This window comes from Rhinopithecus roxellana, chromosome 15, assembly GCF_007565055.1.
Source record: "Rhinopithecus roxellana isolate Shanxi Qingling chromosome 15, ASM756505v1, whole genome shotgun sequence".
NCBI classification, from domain to species: domain Eukaryota; kingdom Metazoa; phylum Chordata; class Mammalia; order Primates; family Cercopithecidae; genus Rhinopithecus; species Rhinopithecus roxellana.
The window spans coordinates 117,886,088-117,892,733 of NC_044563.1; the positions used below are offsets into that span (position 1 = coordinate 117,886,088).

A 6,646-nucleotide genomic window follows, 5' to 3' on the forward strand; every position below is an offset into this window, starting at 1 on the left:
GCAAAATGAGAACTTTCGTAGCTCCTTGATCTACCATATCTAAATAGAAATAGTATAATGACTATCCAATAGGTGCTTAGTTTCAAAACTAATACAAGCAATTTGTCATGAAAAGCCTATACCTAATAAGCTGTTTTTCTTCTCTGTTCTGCCCCTTTGTCATATGCTTGAGCTTAATGAAGACTATCCTCTGCAGCTGCCCCTGAGGGCAGAGAAGTAAGCAATAGAGTAACAAAGGAAGCCTGAGGAGTCTCTGGCCCGGTCACAGTCATTTATGTTTCAATGCAGAAGATTTCAAGACTGGTTGAGAAAAAGAATCCTATTTTGGGGATTAGGTTCCCTGTCAAAGGCCATCAGAGGGACAGCTATTTACCAGGCAATTAGCCTAAATAGGTAGTGATAAAAAACAAAAAACAAAACAAAAACAAAACAAAACAAAACAAAAAACAAAAAACCCTTATATTTTCCTATGGAAACCTTTTATTCTATTTTGTTGATGCTTAAGGAAAACAGCTCTGCCCATAACTCACTGTGGCCTGGAGTTATGACACCAACTTGTATTTGGCCAATTAAGAAAGAGGCCAAACTGCATTCTTCTTAGAAGGTCTATTCAGTTGATAAGTGGCACTTAACTGATGATTTTTTTCATATAACCGTTGCATTGATTATGCCCCAAGAGATAAAGGACAGATGGTAATTTAGGTGAGAACCTCTGAAAAGATTTATCAGTTTTCTGTCCCATTCCAGCCAGACTTTTTGGGAAACCTTGGGGAAAGACTGAAATTCCCCACCAATCTGAGACTGTATGTGAGTTTTTACAACATTAATTGGAAAAAACAAGAATCCCAACATGGCACCCAATAGACCTCCACAGATAAAATCATTGACCAAATGAGCATTGTGAGTTGTCGCGGTAGGCAGATGCTACTTAATGGGACCTTGAAGGCAGGAAAAAAAAAAAAAAGACATTGCTGAGTCCATTCCGGAAAAGAATGGGCACCAACCCTCGATAATACTCTCCAATTCCATGACATTTCAGTGCCTTGAAAGCCTGATACGTGTTGGTAAATTTATCATGATGCTTGTGGTCTTGAAGCAATGTCTGAAGTGAAAATTGCTTCTGTTGTCCCTGCAAGCACTGCTGTCACGCCATGGATTGCAAACTCTGGAGCACTGACATGCTTGTACAGAAGGCAGGATAAATCCTCATACAGACCAAACGTAAGTGCAAGTGTAGTTGTCTGCTGCATCAATCGGGGAAAGATTCCACGATACAAGTTTCGAAATCCATCCCTTCTCAACTGAAGTGTTGCATCCCGGGTTTTGATGCCATACAGCTGTTGTCGAAAGAGGACCTTCTGAATGGGAAATGTGATTGCGACGTTGTTGAAGGTTGCACAGCAGCCACACAAGTAATGCTTCATTTCACCAAATTTGTAATATGAGGTGACATATCTTGTTTTGAAGATGTTAGTACTGGTGGTCTCTTTCCATGAGCTTCTGGATCCATCATGTTGCTTAAGATCTTTCTTTTTCATGAAGGACTCTTTTCTTTCTTTCTCTCCCCTCCCTCCCTCCCTCCCTCCCTCCCTCCCTCCCTCCCTCCCTCCCTCCTCCCTCCTTCCCTCCTTCCCTCCTTCCCTCCTTCCCTCCTTCCCTCCTTCCCTCCTTCCCTCCTTCCCTCCTTCCTTCCTTCCTTCCTTCCTTCCTTCCTTCCTTCCTTCCTTCCTTCCTTCCTTCCTTCCTTCCTTCCTTCTTGTAACACCATCCCAGCCTGGAGTTTAGCAGGATGATAGCTTTCTGATAATATTCCCAATGTATTCCATTGTTATTGTTCTGTTAGGTTTCTCTCTTCTGGAGTCAATTTTGATAACTGCATTTCCGTTCTCCAGGCGCCCATTTTCCTAACCTGTGAAAAGCGGGGACGGGGGGTGGACAAGGTCAATAAGTCCTCTTCCGTCTTTGACACTCCACAGTCAGGGGTCCCGAAGTGAGGAGGCCAGAAATCCCAGTCTCCCGGTAAGCAGGGGCCCTTGCGCGGTGCCAGCCCCGCTCTCTCCAGGGCTCAGGCAGAGCCCGGCTCCTACCCGCCCCAGCGGTTCCTGCGCACCAGGTAGGTGCCTCCCCAGTCCGGGGCGCGACCGAATGAAGGCACAGCCTCCTTCGCAGGAAAGGTCGCCCAGCAGCCGGACAAACACCCACCTCAGGAGAAAAAGGTGGGAGCAGAAGAGACTCAGAGCTGATTCCGCGCGCGCCGTCTGGGCGGGGCCCGCAGAGGCCAGGCTGGGGCAGCAGGCTAGAGCAGAGGACTGGGCTGAGCCTCCAGGGAGGCCCGCTGCCCGGACGGACGGGCCCTTCGGCGCGTTTTTCCTCCCTCCAACCATATGCGAGGGGAGCTAGGTGCTTCCCCACGCCCGCCCCGCACTCACCCATCCTAGTTAGGGGTTTCTAGAAGGACAGAACTAATAAGACAGATGTATATATAAAGGGGAGTTTATTAAGATTATTGACTCACACTATCACAAAGTGAGGTCCCACAATAGGCCCATCGCAAGATGAGGAGTAAAGAAGCCAGTCTGAGTCCCAAAACGTCAAAAGTAGGGAAGCCAACAGTGCAGCCTTCAGTCTGTGGTGGAAGGTCCAAGAGTCTCAAAGCTGAAGAACATGGAGTCTGATGTTCGAGGGCAGGAAGCATCCAGCACGGGAGAGTCAGTCTAGTCCTTCCGTGTTCCTCTATCTGCTTTTATTCTGGCCATGCTGGCAGCTGATTAGGTGGTGCCCGCCCAGATTGAGGGTGGGTGTGCTTTTCCCAGTCCACTGACTCAAATGTTAATCTCCTTTGCAGCACCCTCACAGACACACCCAGGATCAATACTTTGCATCCTTCAATCCAATCAAGTTGACACTCAGTGTTAACCATCACACAGTCCTTATGGCCTTGACTGCCTTTCATATTTACTTAAAGAAACAGAGCAGTGTAGGTGGTGAGATTTGCAGGAACTCAAGTTCCAACCACTGGGCCTGTGATTCCCCTCTGGCTGGTCCTGGTTTAAAAGCTCACTCTGTGGGCGGGCATCATCTCAGTTTGGTCTGGTTTTCCTTTCTCCTCTAACAGGAAGGTACTGAATTCAGTGGCTCATAATTGCTGTGTTCTCCCTCCCCCAGCACCCAGAGATGCTCTCCAGACCATGCAGCTACTGCTGGGGTGTCAGGGAGAGGGGTGTCAGCAATTCAAGACTGTTTTTTCTACCTCTTCAGAGACTTTCAGCAATACCAGGTTAATACCAGGCACTATGAGGGCTCACCTGATTTACGGTTCTTAAGAAGGTTTTGTGTGTGTGTATGTGTGTGTGTAGATAGTTGTTAAATTGGTGTCCTTGTGGGGGAATGATGGGTGGAGCCTTCTATTCTGCCGTTTTGCCCTGCTCCCCTTTTTCATTTTTTGAAATAATTTTAGGAGAATTGGTGTTAGTTCTTCTCTGTACGTTTGGTAGAATTCATCAGTGAAACCATTCAGCCTTGGGCTTTTCTTTGTTGAGAGACATTTTATCACTCATTTAATCTTGTTACTCATTATTGGCCTGTTCACGTTTTTTGTTTCTTCCTGATTCAACCTTGGTAGGTTGTATGTGTTTAGGAAATTATCCATTTCCTCTAGGCTTTCCAGTTTGTCAGTGTGCAGTTGTTCATAATAGTCTGATGATCTTTTTTATTCAGATATTGTCAGTTGTCATATCTCCTTTTCATTTCTGATTTTGTTTATTTGGGTCCTCTCTCTGTTTGGTTGGTATAGCTAGTAGTTTATTGATTTTATCTTTTTTTCTTTTTAAGACAAAGTTTTATTTCTGTCACCCAGGCTGGAGTCAGTGGTGTGATCTTGGCTCACTACAACCTCCACCTCCTGGGCTCAAGAGATCCTCCCACCTCAGCCTCTGAAGTAGCTGGGACTACAGGCATGCACCACAGTGTATTTTTTTGCAGGACAGGATTTCACTATGTTGCCCAGGCTGGTCTTGAACTCCTGAGGTTGTGATCCACCCACCTCAGCCTCCCAAAGTGCTGGGATTACAGTGTGAGCCACCTTGCCCAGCCTGAGTTTATCTTTCCAAAAAATCACTTTTTGTTTCATTGATCCTTTGTATACATTTTTTGTTTCTGTTTTGTTTACTTCTGCTCTTTCTTTTTTCTTTCTACTAATTTTGGGTTTTGTTTGTTCTCACTTTTTTAGTTACTTGAGGTGTATCATTAGACTGTTTGTTTGAAATCTCTGTTTTTTTTGATGTAGACGTTTATTGCTTTGAACTTTCCTCTTAGCATTACTTTTCCTGTATCCCATAGGTTTTGGTATGTTGTGTCTTGGTTTTCATTTGTTTCAAGATTATTAAAAATTTCCTTCTTAATTACTTCATTGACTCAAAGGTTGTTGAGGATCATGTTGTTAGTTTCCATGTTTGTCTAATTTTCAAATAACAAGAATTGTTGATTTCTAGTTTTATTCCATTGTTCTCTGAGAAGATACTTGATATAATTTAGACTTTAAAAAAAATTTGTTGAGACTTGTTTTGTGGCCTGCCATATGGTCTATCCCAGGGAATGTTCCATGTACTGATGAGAAGAATGTATATTCTGTAGCTGTCATATGAAATGTTCTATAAATTTCTACTAGGTACATTTGGTCCAAAGTGCAGTTTAAATCCACTGTTTCTTAATTTATTTTCCGTCTAGACGATCTGTCTAATATTGAGAGTGGGGTGTTGAAGTCCCAACTTTTCTTGTATTGTAGTCTATCTTTCCCATTGGAGGTAATAATATATGCTTTATATATCCATACACTCCAGTGTTGGGTGCATGCATGCATATTTAGAATTATTTTATTTTCTTGCTGAGTTGATCCTTTTATCCTTATATGATGACATTCTTTGTCTCATTTTACTATTTTTGACTTAAAGTCTGTTTTATCTAATAGTACAGCTACTGCTGCTTGCTTTGATTTCCATTTATGTGGAATATTTTTTCCCACCCCTTTATTTTCAGTCTGTCTCTTTACAGATAAAGTGAGTCCTTTGTAGGTGGCACACGGTTTGGTCATTTTTTTTTTTTTTTTTTTTGGAGACAGAGTCTCACTCTGTTCCCCAGGCTGGAGTGCAGTGGCACAATCTCAGCTCACTGCAAGTTCTGCTTCCTGGGTTCACGCCATTCTCCTGCCTCAGCCTCCTGAGTAACTGGGACTACAGGCGCCTACCACCACGCCCGGCTAATTTTTTGTATTTTCAGTAGAGACAGGGTTTCACTGTGTTAGCCAGGATGGTCTTGATCTCCTGACCTTGTGATCTGCCAGCCTCGGCCTCCCAAAGTGCTGGGATTACAGGCATGAGCCACCATGCCCAGTCGATTTGGTCATTTAAAAAAATCCATTTAGCCAGTCTATATCTTCTAAGTGGAAAATTTAATGTTTACATTCAAGGTTATTATTGATGTGAGGACTTATTCCTGTCATTTTGTTAATTGTTTTCTGGTTGTTTTGTACATCATTTGTTCCTTTCTCTCTTATTGTTCATTACTGTGGTTTGGTGTTTTTCTGTAGCGGTACTGTTTGATCCATTCTCTTCCTCATTTGTATGTTTGCTTCACCGTAAGTTTTTTTGTTTTTTTGTTTTTATACTTAAAGTTCTAGGGTACACGTGCACAATGTGCAGGTTTGTTACATATGTATACATGTGCCATGTTGGTGTGCTGCACCCATTAACTCATCATTTACATTAGGTATGTCTCCTGATGCTATCCCTCCCCCCTCCCCCAACTCCACGACAGGCCCCAGTGTATGATGTTCCCCTTCCTGTGTCCAAGTGATCTCATTGTTCAATTCCCACCTATGAGTGAGAACATGCAGTGTTTGTCTTTTTGTTCTTGCGATAGTTTGCTGAGAATGATGGTTTCCGGTTTCATCCATGTCCCTACAAAGGACACGAACTCATCCTTTTTTATGGCTGTATAGTATTCCATGGTGTATATGTGCCACATTTTCTTTTTTTTTTTTTTTTTTTGAGACGGAGTCTCGCTCTGTCGCCCAGGCTGGAGTGCAGTGGCCGGATCTCAGCTCACTGCAAGCTCTGCCTCCCGGGTTTACGCCATTCTCCTGCCTCAGCCTCCCAAGTAGCTGGGACTACAGGCGCCTGCCACCTCGCCTGGCTAGTTTTTTGTATTTTTTAGTAGATACGGGGTTTCACCATGTTAGCCAGGATGGTCTTGATCTCCTGACCTCGTGATCTGCCCGTCTCAGCCTCCCAAAGTGCTGGGATTACAGGCTTGAGCCACCACGCCCGGCCTTGTGCCACATTTTCTTAATCCAGTCTATCACTGATGGACATTTGGGTTGGTTCTAAGTCTCTGCTATTGTGAATAGTGCTGCAATAAATATACTTGTGCATGTGTCTTTATAGCAGCATGATTTGTAATCCTTTGGGTATATATCCAGTAATAGGATGGCTGGGTCATATGATATTTCTAGTTCTAGATCCTTGAAGAATCACCACACTGTCTTCCACAATGGTTGAACTAGTTTACAGTCCCACCAACAGTGTAAAAGTGTTCCTATTTCTCCACATCCTCTCTAGCACCTGTTGTTTCCTGACTTTTTAATGATCGC

At 43.7% G+C, this 6,646-nt stretch overlaps 1 pseudogene; it reads right to left on the reverse strand.

The window, feature by feature from the left end:
- Positions 1-645: 645 nt before the first annotated feature.
- LOC104667666 lies at positions 646-1,525 on the reverse strand (annotated as a pseudogene).
- Between the last annotated feature and the right edge of the window lie 5,121 nt (positions 1,526-6,646).